At 37.7% G+C, this 17,208-nt stretch overlaps 1 protein-coding gene across 1 annotated transcript in view; it reads left to right on the top strand.

Annotated features, from left to right (window-relative positions):
* Positions 1-17,208, top strand: part of Ankfn1 (ankyrin repeat and fibronectin type III domain containing 1) — a 390,235-nt gene that overhangs the window by 218,908 nt on the left and 154,119 nt on the right. The window contains exon 3 of the mRNA XM_013149456.3: positions 15,519-15,653. The gene's annotated coding sequence lies outside the window, so the exon portion shown is untranslated. The remainder of the gene's footprint in view (positions 1-15,518; positions 15,654-17,208) is intronic.

Raw genomic sequence — 17,208 nt, 5'->3', positions numbered from 1 at the left:
AAGTTAAACTTGTCAAATTTGTCTTTTATAGATTTGTCACAAATCTAAGAACTCTGAGAAATCTTAATCTTGGAAGTTTTTTTCTACATTTCTTCTGAAAAGTGTCATAGTTTTATATTTAAATTCATGATTTCTCTTGATTTAATTTGTGTATAAAATCTAAAACTTAAATTGAAGTGTATTTTTATTTTGCCTCTAGATACCAGACTTCTCTGCTCTGCCAGAAGCACCATCTTTCCTCTGATACCCCTGACTCTGTTAAAACCTGGCTGATACATTTATGCAGGTTAATTTCTGTATCTTCTTTTCTGGTTATTCATTCTCTCTCTCTCTCTCTCTCTCTCTCTCTCTCTCTCTCTCTCTCTGTCTCTGTCTCTCTTTCTCTGCCAATATTATACTGTTTTCATTTCTTGAGTTATATGGTAAGACTTGAAATCAAATACACTGATTCCTCCCACTTTATTTTTCTTTTTCCAAAATTGTTTCAACTATGCTAATTTATCTATCTTTCTATTTTACAAAACTTTTTTTGTATTTAAAAAAATTTCTGATGTTTTCATAGGAACTGCAGCAAATATATATGCTAACTTATTGATATTTTAAGTATGCTGAATCTTCAAACCCATGCAAATGATATGTCTATTTAAGATCATTCTTGTTTTTCCACTGGTACTTGGTAGTTTTCAGCATACAAGTCTTGTACAAATTTTATTATATGGAAAAATAATATTTCATATTTTGAGCAAGTATAATTCTCAAACTGTATCCATGTAGTCATTGCTATTATATAGAAACAAGCTGACTTTTACATGTTTATCTCTTATCCTGTGACCTTGTTGTGATCACTTAGTAGATCTAAGAGTCTTTTTATAGATTCCTTGCCATTTTCTACACAACTGTCTTCCTTCAAATATTGGCAATATTTTTCGTTCACTTTTTGATACATGCACCCTTTTATTTTCTTGATGGCTTCACTTGATCCCAGAACTAACATGAATAAAAGTGGTGAGACTTAGCATCTAAGATATATTCACAAACATAGGGGTAATGTATTCAGTTTTTCATCTTTCACTATTATGCTAGCTATGGGGTATTTAGTAGAGATTCTTTATCAAATGGAAAACATTTCCTCCTTTGCTGTTTTTCTCAGAGTAATTATCATGAATGACTTATGAATCCTGAGTTTTATCTGATTTTTTTGAAGGTAGTAAAATACAACAAAAAAAAAACAGAGTAATGCCAATGGAAACAATATAGTGAAATTGGCACAGAACTTCAGGACAGGATACTGGGATAACAGTAACAGGTTCCATAGTATATCTTGTTACTTTCACAATAGCTGTTCATTCAATCCGGTATAGCAAAATCAAACCAAAACCAGAACATTATAAAACCTATCAAAACAGAATATTGAATAGAGCAAAACAATCAGAACGAAGCAAACAGTGAAAACAACATTGGCCTTCAAAGAAAAGACAGAAGGAAACCCCCCATATGTACTATATTGTATATGGTCACCTTCCAAAGAGATGCTCAGACCTCTGGCCCCAGGTCACCATAATCAACCTAACAATACAAGCATTTAGTTGCTTTATGTGCCTTAGTTATCAACTCTGGCTGTCCTCAACACCTTCCAGTTGCTCAATGCGAGGTGAGGGGGAGAGATACCCCCATTTGATTCTCAGCCCATCTGCTCTTAGGCTCACAGGAGACCCTGACTTGTTCTCTTACTGGCACTCCCACTGCTTGCACATGCCTCCGCTTACCAGGAGGGAGGACTTGTTGCTTTCTTGTTCAGCCCCCCAAGTTTCAACATAGCTGGATCTCGGGAGAGGTTGACTTGTTCCTTATCTAATATTCTTTATGTATTGATTGATATGGTCATGTATTTTCTTCATCTGTTAAAGATTACATTCACTGATTTTCAAATAGTGACCCAGCCTCATATTTCTTAAATAAATACAAATTAGTTGGTATATACATTTTCATATATTGTTGAACTTTTTGTTAATGTGTGATTAATAATTTTTTCATCTACATTTATGAGGAATATTGGTGTATAGTTTTACTTCTGATAGTTTTTGTCTCGTTTTGTTTTTAAGGTGATAACAGGTTCATAAAACAAATTACAATGCTTTTCTATGTTGAAAAGCATTAAATCAAACTGTTGTTCATTCTTCTTTAAGTAGTATTCTCCAGTGAACCACTCAGCTTTCTTGGTCTAAATTATGAATTCAATTTTCTTAATAGCTAAAGGATAATAAAAAATTATCTTTCATATTGAGTAAGTTGTGCTAGTCTGCTTTTTAAGAAATGGATTATTTCATGTTAAGTATCAAATCTACGTTTGTGAAACTGATTCTTATATTTTCTTATTATCCCTTCAATCTCTGTAGGTAAGTAATATTCTCCTTTACTTCCTTACATTGATAAATTGAGTCCTTTCTCTTTTTCCTTCATCAGTATTAATAGATGTGCCAATTTTATCTATTTTTTCAATTAATGTTTGTTTGTTGAGTTGTTTTGCCTATTGATTTATATTCTCAATTTCACTGTCTGCTCTTATCTTTTTTTCCCTTTCTCCTCCTCATCCTTCCTCTTATTCTTCTAAATCAGGAAAAAAATTAATCTTTTAAAGCTTTATTGAGATGATCTTGACAAACAAAAATTATATATACATATATACTTAGCATGTACAATATGGCATGATGTTTTGATATATATACACTGTGAGATGAGTACCTCTATCAAGCTAGTAATGTTTTCATCACCTCACATAGTTATCTTCTATGTAAATATGTTGGGAACATTTAAAATCTACGCTCAACAAATTTCAAGTAAACAGTACAATACTGACACAGTCACCATACTGTACATTACATCTCCAGAAGGTAGTTATCCTACATCATTGAAATTTTATATCCTTTGCCCAATATCTCTCAATATAAATATTGAGTAAGTTGTACAAGTCTGATCCCTGGTAACCAGTATTCTGCATTCTACTATCATGAGTTAACTTTTAAAATTCTACATATAGGTGAGATCATGCAATATCTGTCTTTCTGTAAATGGATTATTTCACTCAGCACAGTGCCTCCAGATTTACCTATGTTGCCCCAAATGACACAGTCTCTTCTTTTTAAAGTTTAAATAATATTCCTCTGTGTGTGTGTCTTTCTTTTCCTATTAACCTATCATTGAGCACAGGTTGATTCCATATCTTTAGTATTGTGAATAACGTTGCAATAAGCATAAAGGTGTGGCTACCTCTTTAAAGCGTTGATTTATATATAGCCAAAAGCAGGATTACTGGATCTTACAATAGTTTTTAAATTTTTGTGAGGAACTTCCATACTATTTTCATTTATCCCACCATGCCATATCTTATGTAAATATTGTTTTGATTTTTATCACTATTGACCAGTCTTTAGGTTTCATGCAACTTGCAATAAGTATTCTATTGGTTCTGGCTTATTCTGTTCAATCTTATGTTTTTGAGATTCATTTATTCATATTGTAGTATGTCTTGGTAGTTTATCCTTTTTTACCGTTGCATAATAGTCCATGGAATGAATATACCAGTTTATCTATTAACCTACTGATGATATATCCACTCTTCCCAGATTGGCTATTTTGATTAAAACTAAAGTACTATAAAATTCCTGTATGACTCTTTTTTGTAGGCATTTATTTTCCTTTCTTTGGATTAAAGTGAAATACTGAGTAATAAGGCATATATTATATTTAACTTTATAAGAACTGCCAAATAGTTCGCCAAAGTTATACAACTTGAAGTCCTCATCAGCAAACTTTGTGAACTGTAGTTGTTCCACATCCTCTCTAATACTTGATTTTAACTACTGTAGTTTGTGTATGCTGACAACTGACTGTAGTTTTACACTGCAATTTCAGATGATGAATCATGTTTAATATATTTTATTATGCTTTCTGGCCATTTCTTTACCTTGTGATCTGTTTAAGCCTTTTATGAGATATGAACATTAACTGCACCTTATAGATAAGAAAATTAGTAAGAAGAAAATCAGAGCTTTTGCTCCTGATCCTAATCTATATTTAATTTCTAGTATCCTAGACATTTTCCTACATTGGTTCTCCAGCTTAGGTTGCCTTCCTCAAAAATATTCTACAACAGTTTATAGCATCTTTAGTAAGAATGAAGTGATGAAAGATACAGACAGAAAAAAAGAGAGGAATAATTTTGGATTGCCTGGAATCAATAGTGATTTTTTTTTTTCAAACAGATCTCAAAAGCATTTTGCTTTCATTCTGGGGTCGATGTGTGATGTCTAATGCACTCAGTCACAGATTTACTCTCAATTTAACAGCTCAGTGCTACCAAGTTCAATTTATTGGGCTACATATAACCATCCTCAGACAACTGGTTTTAATTCACTTAAGCTAGCCACAATTCCTCCATTTCATGCCATATCACACTGTTTGTATTTTGTTGATGATGAATAAATGCTCCTGAGTGCTTGATTATCTCACTAACATGTCTAGGGGAGTTGGTGAATATGGTATACTCGTCTGACCGCTACCAACCAGTATTCTACTATCATGAGTTAACTTTTAAAATTCTACATATAGGTGAGATCATGCAATATCTGTCTTTCTGTAAATGGATTATTTCACCCAGCACAGTATTCTCCAGGTTTATCTATGTTACCCCAAATGAAAGGATCTCTTCTTTTTTTAAAATTTTATTTAAAGAAAAAAAAAACATAAAAGGGTACAAGTAATACAAAATTTCAAAAAAAGTAAGAAATCACTAGTTAATAGATTACATATTGTCATCTTAGAAATAGTTGTTCAAGTAACAAAGCATACAAAGTGGACATTCAAACAGTGAGACTGAAAACAGTTGTGTTCAATGAGGATCTCTTCTTTTTAAAGTTTAAATAATATTCCCCTGTGTGTGTATATGTGTGTGTGTGTGTGTAAGTGTATGCTTTGAAAAGTCAATGCATTTTGGATTTGCAAATGTCATATATAATCCCTACTTTTCCTTGATGCTGAAGACGAAGGACTAATGAAGCCACGAGAACTGATTAGTACCTCTGCTTGTATTTGTCAGACTATGTTGAAGTATGGAGGACCTGAGTAATAGTGAACCACTGTCACTTCCCTTTTGAATTAAGAGGGGGTTACCCTGGCTGTAATGGAAGCACAGAGAGAAGAAGGAAGGTGCCTGCCGCTGTCCTTTTAATCTGCTCTGAGAAAACCCTTAGATTTTCTTTCCAAATAATGCATGAATTGAATAAATCTTTGAGCTTCTAGTTCCATTCATTGCTTTGCTGTCAGGGTGGTATCTCTAGTAGGTCTGACTATGCAGAGGAAGAACCACAGGGAGGACTTGGCATCCGCAATCCTTGAGAAAGCTCTGCTAACCAATCTGACAAAGTGGCCAGAGCACCCCATTCAGACACTCTGGTGTCCAGACTCATGGGAGTTCAGAGTCTGTTACAGAGTGAAGAAAGAGAAATGGGACCGGAGCCCGAAGACGGAAGAACTGGGCCAGCAAACCAAGAGCTGAGCCAACATCTAGGAGGCAAGACTGGAATAATAGAGATGAGACCAAAATTAATGAGACGAATCTTTAAAACTTTCTTAAACGGTACAATTATAACTTCCTTAGCTTTCTCAATTTTTCTGTTTTTTTTTTTTTTTTTTCCTTTTTCTTCTCAAATTTATCAAACATCTTGCAGCTCTGTGTTTTAGGTCAGACACACTTGACATTTGTACAGCAAACATGATCTGGCATTTTTAGAAGAATGGAAATTTTTCCTCTCAGCTGAGAGTAGTTTTAATGGGGAAAGTGGCATTTACAGCCCAGCCTTTAACTGACAGTGTGGACTACCTTTATAATTACTGAGTCTTATCACCCAGCTATAGATCTTCACTACTATGTTTGAATGCGCACACACAACTCACTTTCTCACTTCTCTTTCACCTTAATATTCTCAGTTCTCACTGTGACAAAGTATAAAAGATTCTCTCTTCACTCCTGAGATTTAACACCCTGAAGTCATGGAGATAAATCAAGGAGGATCTTCCATTTGTCAGACAGATGAGACATTTCATGCAGGGGATGGAAGATGAGCGACTTGGTAGCAGAACAAGTCATGAGGCAGGCATTCTGTGTCATCTAAGGAACCCTGACTGTGCAATAAATGGACTCAATCTGAACTTTGGCTATAGGAGCCTACAATCACTGGAGGTCTGGGCTAAAACTCCACATAGAAATAGTTCTGGAAACGTTTAGAAAATAACATTTTGATTGATACCCAGGAGAGAGAAATTAAGAAAGGGTGGAAAAAGGAAAGTTTTTTGGGGGCTGGGGACTTAGCTCAGCGGCATAAGCACCTGCCTTGCAAGCAGGCAGCCGTGAGTTCGATCCCCGGTACCGGTAAAAAGGAAAAAGAAAGTTTTCTCACAGCTTAACTGACCACCAAAACTATCGAGATTCCTTCCACAAATCAGCATCCTCTTGAGGTCACCTAGAATAATCAAAGGTGCAAATGCTTGTATTTTATGGGAAGCAAGCAGGCAAAAGGTACCGTGCTCACGAACAGAAACAGTGTCTTGGTTTTATCAAAGACAACATAAATGACTGCAGATTTCTATAATGAGGAATGTTAACATTAGTTGTTGGTTTTAGAGAGGAAAACATTTCCTAGTAAAGAGCTTGTTTAAAGTAGATTTCAGTGGGGAAAGAGTGGTCATATGTATTAATATATTGATTCTGTAGCATCAATACAACAAACCAAGAGTTGCTGGGCAGAAAAAGAACATGGAATATTTGGACTAGAATGTCCATCTCTGTGCTAAGTAAGTATTCTACCAGCCTCTTGGTGGCATAGCATGTGAGCACTGAAAATGGTCTTCACATCACGTAGTTTGGTCGCTTCTCTCAATAGAGAAGAAAGTTGAACATGATTTTTAAAAAAGAAGCCAAGAGAATCTTCAAGAAGACTACTTGCAGTTAAGAGACTACAAGCCAATCTGCTAAGACCCTTGTATGAAAAGAGAAAATCCACCTGTCTTCACCTTTGACTATTCAGGGAAGGTGTGAATCCTACCTACCCATGGACTGCTGCTCATTTGCAGGGTAGGACAGACTCAGGAAGTCCATTGTGGAATGTCTGTCTGTTTGGAGGGCCAGAATCTAAACTTCTACCCCTTGTCATGGTGATTTTTCTTTAAAAAAAAAAAGACAGATGGGAAGCACAGAAAGGGGGAGACTGCAGCAATGTAGGAATGAGACCAGCAGAAGACCATGCTCTTTCTTCCTACACTGCTATTGTTATTGATATTCTTCTGTGTGCCTTGTAGTATCAGATTTATCACCAGCACTGGGACTGGGAATGTGGCAGACAATGTAACAACCATTTCCTTCCTGGTCTGTCCCTGAATAGCCAGTGCAGTCAACAGGTAATCAGACCACCTACAGCTGCACTATTGCTGTTGACAACTTCATTATACCCGTGATATTCAGCTGGGTAATTCATTTCCAGAGCAAGGCAGTATCTCCTGATATGCCTAATGGGTTGAATGTAATATTGTAAGCTTTTGAAGATTAATGTGTCCCCTCCTCGTGCTTAGCTTTGCCCTAATATGGGAAACAATGATAACTACCATTAGGAAACAACTTTGCCCCGTTCAGCTTTTTAGTGTGCACTGGATTTGCAAACTACAAAGACAGGAAATATTAGTGATTGGAATGATATATCTTATGTTGGTCACTTACTATCCATGGTAACTGGATTTTTTTGTTTTTTGCTTTTTTTTTTTTTTTTTTTTTTTTTTTGCTTGCTTCTGCATTTGACCTTCATAGGCGGTATTGCTAAAAATATAAAATGAATTTTACAAAATTAGTTAATTCTGGGTCCTGGGAATGAAGTGGGCTTTGCTATGATATGCTTATAGTTACAAATGCTGTCTGAAATGAAAGACCAGATCAAAACTAAGAAACGGGACCCATGCATCATATCCAGCACTCAGGCAGCAATTTTTTTTGTGCCTGGACAAAAATATAAAATGCACACCTCTGAGTTCTCCCTAATTTTGTTCAATTAAGTACATATGTGTTAAAAATCATCTTTCATGCATAAGGTCCCACTCCAGGAGCTGAGGAGGTCACAAAAAAGTTAAAGAGAGCTGAGTCCAGTATGTCAACCCAGCAAGCAAAGTACATGGAACCCACATAACCTGAGTGAAGGCAGGCTGTGCTGAGAGAGCCGTCATAGATACAAATGCCACAGTGACCGAGAAGAAAGACATTCATCCTACGTGGGGGCATGAATGAGAAGCAAATACACTGTCTCAGTGCTACCTTTCTCAATTTTTTTAAGAGCTTCTAGTTTCCTGAGAATCTGATTTGTGTCAACTTCTTGGTTATAAATAAGGACTCATCTGGTTTCTAAGTGTACCTTGGTCATCACTGACAATGACTGATGTCAAGTATCACAAATGAAAATGGAGAAGCCAGAAGTACAAAGATACGTCTAGGAATGTTTCAGTGTTTACTTTTATCCTTTTCACTACCACGGCACCTGTTTTCTTGACTGTCTAAAGTTAACTACTATCAGGCAGACTCCTATTTGCAGCTAGAAAATAGAAGTTGATCCTGTGCCAATGTTTTTAACAATATTTTTAAAATATTTTTGTAGAGCTTTTTTTTTTCACAGAATTGAGAATTGAACCCAGGCCCTCACACATGCCAGGCAAGTGCCCAAACCCTGAGCTACATTTCTAGCATGCTACAGATATTGGGACATTGTACTCTAAAAAATAAACAAATAAATAAAAAGGAAGAGAAAGATGAAGAAGAGAAACAGTAAGAGGTTGAGGAAGGGGGGTCCCCCTTAAATTAGGTGGTCTGTTATCTTTCAGTCTTCTGACTCATCCACTTGACCACTTTGAGCTATTTACTCAACACTGACCTCAGGGGTTCATTTTCATACTTGCTAGTGAAATTCCTATAATTTGACGGGAAGGTGGACATGTACAGAGGACTTTACAGAAGTTGAGACCATGCATCTCGTTAACTATTTTAGTTTCAATCTAAGCAATCTTTTGCTGGTTCACAAACTGTCACATCTTGGATCTGTAACAATTTCACGTTAAAGTAACTTGAGAATTCAGCACAACACTGTCAAAGGGAGAACCCAAAAAGTATCTTTGGTTTTGAATTCCCAACCAAAGATCTCCCGAGAGAAAAGGCCAAAATGGGTAGTATAAATGGGGAACGTTCCCCTATCTCTACGAAGGATCCCAGCCCTCTACCACATCTCTGCTACAGTCTCTGTCTCAACAGACTAAAGCATGATGGAGACCTCACTAGCAGCCATTCATGTACACACTGTTCATTATGACTAAAGCCAGTGCATCAGAGAATATAGATGGCCTTGGGGATGGTGGCAGGAGTAGCCACCTGTGCGGACTTCTCTTGAGGAGATTTAGGTGAATACTGCCACCTATTGATAGGTGAGACATATGCTACAAATTCTAACTGATTCCAAATTGTGCCAAGGCTTATTAGAGCAGCTCTTGCTACATAGTTGACCGGAGGATCTTAACAACTCTAAGTTCATAATTCTTAATACATCTGTGATGAAAAAATCTGTTATGCGCATTTCAGACAATTCACACCATGTATTTCTGATAAGAGGCAAAAAAGAGGTAGAAACACTGAGTTTACAATCTGAGGCCTGAGTTTGAGTCTCACCACAGCCCCTATGTGCACATAAATGAGCCAATCCCTCTGAACTTTAGTTTTCCCATCAATAAAAAATGAATAATCCTGCTTTGTAAGGTGTGAGAAGTCAGTGGCGCTGCTGCACGGCATACAGAAGCACTTATTATTCTTTTTCCACTAAGCTGTTAGAAGTAACTATTTGGGATGCGATAGTTGGCAATATGACATACCACATCATGTATCAGAATCTGGTGACCTCATCTATGTGGGTCAATTATCCTTAGGCAATGCTCCTTGTCTGGTAGACTATCTTTGACCTTCAAAATTAAGAAAGTGTGAACATAAATATTGAAACTTTAAGTGTGCCAATTGAGAAAATGAGGATAAATGGGCTTCATTACTGGAAGCCTCCTGACTGCGCTGGAGGATATATGGGGTTGAGGCGATAAAGAATTATGATAAAACTTTGGAGCTGCACATAAATGGGGCTTTGTGACCTGCTGGATAAGGTTGAGACTGAGAGCCAGACCTAGGAGGCTCACATTCCTTCCTCGGCATGGTGTGGGGAATCGTGGGCTCCTACAGACAATAGGGGATTCATAGCTGGAGAATTCTAATGATGACTGAAAGGAGGGGGCAGCCAGAACAAGAAGACTTTTCAGCAGTGTGGACTCTGATTATCACATCAGTGTTCCAGCCCACCAAGAGGCTGTGGAGAGGACGCATGAAACTGTTCTTGGAAAGCTCTCCTCGAAGTGTCTGCAGCCTCCTTAAGAGAATCCCACTTCTCAAAAAAAAAAAAAAGCAACACTGGAAAATCTCCCATGATTAGTTCAGATAAACATTCTGTCATCAACTCACCCAAGAAGAAATATGGACCAGCTTTTTTCAAAGAGTCCTTTTGAATGCCATGTGTCCAGGCTTCCAAGACTTAGAGAGAAATTCCAAAAGAGTGTTTCTCAGGATACTCTGGGACCATTCCTTTTAGTCTGGAAGGTCAACTGGGGCTTAAAACAAAATAATCAAGAAATAACAGTCTGCACCTTTTGAAAAGGTCTCTTCGAGATTGAATAGCCACTGCCCTCCCCAACCCCTTTCTTTTTTCTTTGGGGTTTAGAAATGGAAAGGGAGGAGGAGGAAGAGTGTCACATTCATTACTAACAACTTCACACATAATAAGCATGTTCAGCTACACCCTGGGGTGTTCGTTTTCTTTTCCTAATTTTTGGACCCTTTTTAGCTGCTTTTGATAAATAGCACATTTTATTTTTGAAAAAAGAATCAGAGCCAGTTATTGAGGAGCCGCGCCCTTAAGGAAGGTCAAGAGATTAGAGAGCGGAAGTAGGCTGGCCAAATTCTTTGCTGACCACAGAAAGGGACTGCCACTTTCTTCTCATAATTTGCTTTAAGATTCTAATGCAAAGGAACTCCCATCTCACTCCCCCAAAAGTGCAACACTGTATTGTTAGAAAATAGCTATCAAAAAGTGATCAGTTTAAATTCATGTCTTACAAACTAACTTCATGTAACTAACTGCAGGGCAGACGTGCATTTGCAGTGATGCATGGACATTCTGAAAATATAGACAGGATTTTGGGGAGAGATTAGGCATTACTGGTGACTGATACTGGTAGACTCTGGCCTAATTTCACAAGTGTTCTGAAATTCTAAGCACTACATTTTACAAATAAAAGAACTATGTTAAAAGGAACTTCTGAATTTAACTTGGCCAACTCATTTTACAGGTGGAAAAACTGAGGTCTGATGATAAAAAGTAATGTGCCCAAGGTCACACAGCAAGGGAGAAATATCTGGGAAACATACACTCAAATTTCCCATCCAACAAACCCAGGGTCTTTCCACTCAGCTAAACAACCCTGTCTGAGGGGGCTGGGGAGAAGGGAGGAAATTGCACCACTACATCACTCTCCACAAGTGGCCGTGCAGGCTGACTTCTGACTTCTTCAAAGCACTCTAGGCACATCTTTATGGTTTCAAGGGCTCTGCTGCCTCTTCTTTTCTTTAGCTTAAAACAGTGTACTGACCATGAATGCCCAGACTACTACTACCTCTATGTGCATGTCCTGGAATTATCAGCATCTATGTATTAAAACTTTAAAAACCACCTTCAATCAATCTTTCTCTCACTCTTTCTCTATTTCTCTCTCTCTGTTTCTCTCTACCCGTCCTATCCTGTCAAATATCTATCCTTCAGTAGTCCCATAAGTTCTACCTTCAAAGCACACTTCATTTTTAATCTCCTGATTTCAATTTTTGCATGACCACACACAATGTGTTTGTCTTCTTGCAGATTCTCACTATTTCAGTGCATTGTTCACAATAGCTAGATTTCAGGGGTCTTATTCAATTTCACCACCATTCTCCTCAAATTCCTGTCACCTATATCAGAAAGTCTAGACTCTTTAATATAGTGCTAAAATGTTCCCAGTCCAGCCCCTGTCCATTTTGAGCCAAGTCCCATTAGATCAGTTCATGATCGTTCATTCTAGTCCTATCCACTGGACTACCTGTCCTTCCCCAAATAGTTCAGGCGCTCGGCGCCTTGGTTTCCTTCCTCTCTCATCTTTTCGACCTGCAGGAATCTTTATTCCTCCATACCCAATTCAAATACAACCTTCTCTGTGAGAAGAAAATAGCTATCAAAAAGTGATCAATTTAAATTTATGTCTTACCCTAGGTATTCCACAAGGATACAATAATTCTCTTCTGTTCCCTTAGCAAATTGCTCAGACTTTCAGAAATGGTACTTTTTTAATTACACCTTATAATTGTTTGCATCTTTCTAAGTAGATCTCTCTTATTTTTCAAAAAATATTCACTTTTGTACTCCCCCCATATTGCTTCATCTAATGCCTTACATATAATAAATGCTCTTATTTCTTAATATTCATTGAGCACTTACTAGCTGCAAGGCACTAGGCTAGAAAGTGTAAAGAGTTAGAGGAGGAAGTTTCTTTAATGTAATCTCTTTCTTCAAAGGAACTAATCAGTAAGGCACAATCACAAATAACCTAAGCAAATGAAATAACCGTGGGGGTGGAATTGGGTGGAGGGGAAGTTCTAACTATAGAACAAACATTCTCAATGTTCTTAAATGAGAGCACCAGTATTATGACTGGGAGGGAGGGGTAATAGGAAAAGGAGATAGAAAAAAGCAAGGCTTCTTTTTAAATTCCAAGTCTGTGCTGTAGTCATTATTAAGGTCCTCTTTTGGTCTGACTGTTCTACATCATTCTTCCCCTGAAATCAAAGTAATAGTCCTAAAACAGAACTGAACTATAAAACTCCTCACTGCTGCTCAATGACTCAAGCATCAGGTAATTTCAGCTGTATGTGATATGTAAATCAAGACTCTAAAGCTATACAGAAATTAGCCAGATGGAGTATCCAGGTAGCATATCACATGCAGAAGTCAGGTAGGAAGAGAGAGTCTTGCCAAACTACAGCAAATAAAAGGGTTTGAGAAATTAAGATACAGAAGAACACAGGATCAGAGTATAGACAATGGAGAATTTTCCTAAGATATGTCAAGGATTTTATATCTCATCAGCAGGTTCTGGGAAACATTAAAGTATGTGACATCATGTATCTAGCCTGCTAATAATATAATATAAATGGCTTAAATAGTGGGTTAATGAAAAATGAACTAATGATTATTTTTTGCAACGGACTGGGACATTTTGACTTACACTTGAGCGCAGATTGAATATTCTTTACCCAAAAACCTTGGAATGGCAAGGATTTCAAATTTCAGAGTTTGAGATAGCTCCATATTCATATGAGATATCTTGGGACCAGGGACCTAGGTTTAAAAGACAAATCATTTATGTTTCTTATATACCTTTTACACATAACCTGAAAGCAATTTATACAATATTTTAAATATTTTTGTACATAAAATGTTTTATGTTGTGTAATAGCCCAGTCATATCAATATTCAAAAGTTTTAGATTGTGAAATTTTTCACACTTCAGATTTTCGTATTAGGAATGCTCAGCCTATATTTGCTCCAAGAAGTGGTACAACTATGGCAAAGACATTGTCCCTTAGTTTTGCATAAGAATCTAAAATCAGGGACAATGTCTTTGCTATAGTAGAAAATCTGAGGTGTGAAAAATTTCACAATCCCAAAACAATACCCTGATTTTAATAGAGTTACTCAGAGTCACTTATTTTAGCCTAGCAGACAGAACATAAAGTAAATCTGCATCAAGGTCAATTTTCCTACACATCAGAGTAAAACATTTTAACTGGAAATCATTTACGCTTCAATAATTAAGCCTCGAAGGGACAGTTTTTCTGAATCTTTGCTGAAAAAAATAACCTTCTGAATCTCAAGGGCATGCATAGTCCCAATTTGGATTACACATGGCAATGCTACCTAAGCAAGTAAGTCCAAGGGCAGAAGGGGAGAATAAATATTTCAGAGAGAAGTTGGGGGGGGGGTTGCCTTTTTTAAAAGAACAGAAAAGGTAAGATAATTGTGAAAAGCTGCACAGAGCTCTGTCCTTGAAAATCTAAGTTTTCTGAGTCAGAGTCTTACTTCAGCTCCCAGCTCTGGAGTAGCCACCTGTTGGAGCATAGTGTCTCAGAGACATCAGATCCTATCCTCGGGATTCTAGCTAATTACCAAGCCAGAGATTAACACCCTTGTGACCAAGACACCCTCTGGATTTACCACAGAGCTGTATTTCAAATTTAGGAGTTCATTTGGCTTCAGGCATAAATAACTGACCAGACTCGGTACTAGTAGAAGGGTCCAAAATTACATCTGAAGTCATCAAGGAAGCTAAGCATTCATTTGCCAAATAAGTATCTAAATAGACTTTTAGAAAGATTTGTAATGCTATTGCTAGAGCTGTGCATGCATGTGTGTGTGTGTGTGTGTGTGTGTGTATCTGTGTTTTTCATACTATCAGAAAAGCCTTCTTAACATAATCAGCAGCAGGCAAAGGTCTTGAACATGTCAGAGATAAACAAAAAATACCTACACATGTGGCTTTCTAGAAAATCCATTTTGTATGTTTCATTAGGCATATAAACCATAGCATTGTGACAGGACCCAGGACTGCATGTTACCATCTGTGGCTATCACAGAGGAAGCACAGGATCTTCTTCCCAAGACTGAGCTTCTCTGTGTTAAGTCCCATGTCTAGTAACTACTTTTTCACCCCTGATTAGACATACACTTAAGCCTGGACTGAGCCACCCTGGCTGGATTTAGAGCTTTCTTACCATGCCCCCTCACTCCTGCCAGAAGCATATAAGCAATTGCACAGGTGCTCTGTAGTGAGAGTATGTGGCTACTACCTGCATGCTTCTGATCCCCAGTAGTGGGCTGGCTGTCCCAGAAAAGCCACATTCACATATTGCTGGATAGAATCTTTGTTACCGAAAGACAATTCTCCTGCCACTTACGCGGTGAGAAGCTGACTGCCTTGCTGCCCTTTTGCATACCCCTGAGTGACAGTCGGTTCTGATTCAGTATGCCATGAAGCTTGTTCCCACATGCCAATCTGAGCGGTCCTCACAGATACAATAGGCAAAACACACTGAAGTCATGGCATCCTTTCAGTACACACACACGAGCTTGAGAAATCAAGCTTTCACCCAAGCTGCAGTCCTGAGAATACGCCTAGATTCTGAGACAAGCTGCTTTCCCCACCCCGCCTCATCCTGTGCATCATTTGTCCTTTATTTTGCTTTAAAAGTAGCTTAGTGATCATGGACTTCAGCTCTTGCCTGTAGTGATCCTGTTCGCATTTTATTCTTGACACAGCATAGGAAGGAGGTTTGTTTGCTTTGCGCAGAAGCTGAGCCACAGAAGAAAGCGAAGCCAATGTGATTTATTGAATGAAAGCACTAGACAATTACCAACAACTTGTTCCTCTGCTGTCTCGAATAGCCTAAGCTGGTAAGTCAAATTTATTGTTATTTTTCTTCATGTGAACATGGGGTTTCTTGGTCACTGATCATTTTTTAAACATGTTTATGTTGCTATGGTGTAAACGATATTTTTTTAAAAATCTGCATCTTCCAAAGTTAGCTGCATGTGGTCCATGAAGAATGCAACCATGCATATACACAGCAGTCCTGCAACAGCACAGACACATCCATGTGGAGCAACAAGAATGGGGTGGGGACACCCTATTTCTGATACTTTGGCAATTTCTTTGCAGCAGGCTTAATCATATTAAGAGTTTGCATAATTGAATAGAACTAGCTCTGAAAAATAAATTAGTCTTTGGTTGTACACAATCATTTTTCCAGTCAGGTTCCTGAGTACCTATAAAATACCTGTTGGTACAAGTAAAAGATGGGCCTCAATATGCTGGTAATTCTGAATTACAAACCTCTGCATGTTACTATGTTAGCAGTCTGGGCATGCAAAGTGTAAGGCCAGCACTCTGTCCATCCTGGGTGAGCATCTCCATAAATAACATCATAATCACAGTGTTAAAGATACCTGCCAGAGGGGCTGGGGATTTAGCTCACCAGCATAAGCGCCACGTGGTCATGAGTTTGATCCCCAGTACTAATACAAAAAAAAAAAAAAAGATACCTGCCAGAAGAACATGGTGAACATGCATTTACACTCTTGTTTGACCTACTACCACCTCTGGACCTATCTTCTTTATTTTGTTAATTATGCAAGTGGTAGAATGCAATGGATTCAAAGTGGCACACTGTAAGTGTTCTATTAGCTGTGCTGGCTTTTGGCTTGGCTAATGCCACAAGAAGTACCACTGATAATCAAGGGTGAGTTTGTTCTGTGCTGGGTTCCATAAATTCCCATATTCCTTGATTTCCCATTTCCTAAATGAGATGTAAGTCAACTTCTGCAGAGGGGAAAAATAAATGGAGAAAGGCATTACTTTTCTCTTCCTGTACCAGTCTCCTTAGTCTTTTGCCTGCATAGCTACCACAAGGGTTTATGGCAGCATCAATCTCTCTGGTGAGCTCAGAGTCCATATAAATGTCATATAGAGTTTAATGTCTTTGGTGTACTCTATTGCCATATATCACAAGTCATACAGATGAAGTTGTAGCCTTGGTTGTTGACAAAGATGGATGATGTTAGAACAGTTAGCAGCATGATTCTCTAAATAAAAACTGAAGTCAGGAAATCTGAGAGATGGGCAAAGTTTTGCGTAGTAGAAAGAATCCACATGCTGCTTAATCACAAGAGAAGGATCATTTCTCCCATGTGACTTAGCTGTTGTACAAATGATGGCATTCTAAATGGAAAGAGACAAAATTACCTCCCAGTTAGAGGACTGGTAAGATGTCAGAATAGTAGATCACTTTTTCTGGTTCTCATGTTTGTGTCTTTGAAAAATTCTTTTAGCCTCCTTGAGTCTCAATTTTCTATCCTCCATCCCTTCATTCCACATTGTATTAATGAACACATGCTGAATTCAATTAAAAGATGTGTTCTTGAGGTACTAGTTTAAGCTCTTCAGTGAAAG

The sequence above is a fragment of the Cavia porcellus genome, unplaced genomic scaffold (genome assembly GCF_034190915.1).
Source record: "Cavia porcellus strain 051 isolate PalLab524CR breed Dunkin Hartley unplaced genomic scaffold, mCavPor4.1 scaffold_6, whole genome shotgun sequence".
Classification (NCBI taxonomy): domain Eukaryota; kingdom Metazoa; phylum Chordata; class Mammalia; order Rodentia; family Caviidae; genus Cavia; species Cavia porcellus.
This window is presented reverse-complemented; position numbering and strand designations above follow the sequence as displayed.